A 1,271-nucleotide genomic window follows, 5' to 3' on the forward strand; every position below is an offset into this window, starting at 1 on the left:
TTCTGTGGCCTCTTCCCTGCTGTCCCTTTCTTACCCCATGGGCATCAAACTGTGAGAAAAAGAAACATTGTGGGAAAAATATGCCTGTGTCTTCCAGAAATGGGGACAAAGTCACTAAAAGGAAACAGAGGCATCATTATGATAACCCTGTTGTCATTCTTGCTCTGATCATTTCGCTCTTTGAAGAAACCGATGATTCTCTCCTAGAATTAGCCAAACAAAGTATGTTTTGGAAATCACGATCATGTTCCTGCTTTAAAACATACATCAACAAAAACAGGCTGTTTCCCTCTGGATAGGTTTTAATTCCAAGAAAGAATTTTCACTGACTAGATATGAATTTATATAACATAGAGGGGAGTCCATTTCTAATGAAACAAGCTATTTTACTAGCCGCTAATGTTCAGATTTTCAAAGCTTTTCTGTGTCATTTTTACATGTGTTTGAAAAAAATGTTGACAATATTTGTAGTTCCATGTGTGATTGAGGATTCAAATATAAAGACTAACACAATTAAATCAATTAGTAAAGTAAGATGAACTAAAAGATATTTATGAAATCAGTTCTTTGTGAGCTTAGAATTCAAATGTCACAAATAAAAGACATGTAACTATCATTTGGTCTGTTTTTTAATGCTTGATTTATTTCTTTATGAGGTTCTTCATCTTCCAATGGTCTTGCAATGGGTAAATAAAAGAAAAACTTAATTCTATCAGAAAATTCAAAATTTATTTTAAAACACGCATGCACATATTTGCATTTTAGCTGTTCTTTCATCCTGTTACAGAATATTCCATGTGGCTTCTCAACAGATTAATGTTGACATGATTTTTCTTTTGTAGTAAGATTCAATATTAATTTCATAATAATCTGTTTTACAGGTGAAATAAAACTAGATCATAGGGGGCCGGGGAGATGGCTCAGTGGAATAAGCGCTTCCCTAGCAAACACAAGGGTCTGAGTTCAATCCTGGGTTCCGCAAAAAAAAAAAAAAAACAAAACTCGATCATAGGTAGTTTGTTCCTTGTGTCAGATTTCTGAACTGCAAAGTAAAATTACATATTTGTTTCTATTTATAGTTATTATATAGTAATTATGAATGATTCCAATGCTAGTTAACATTACTAATAGCAATAATAGAATACTGTGTCTGATAAAACCTGTTTCATTAAATAAAGTCTGGTGATGAGGTGGTTTTAGACACAGCGAGGGCTGCAGCTTCTAGAACCTCATCGAGAACGCAAGACTTTCCTGTCCTCCTCAGCTGCACT

Source organism: Octodon degus, unplaced genomic scaffold (assembly GCF_000260255.1).
Source record: "Octodon degus isolate 3935 unplaced genomic scaffold, OctDeg1.0 scaffold00099, whole genome shotgun sequence".
In the NCBI taxonomy this organism is placed as follows: Eukaryota; Metazoa; Chordata; class Mammalia; order Rodentia; family Octodontidae; genus Octodon; species Octodon degus.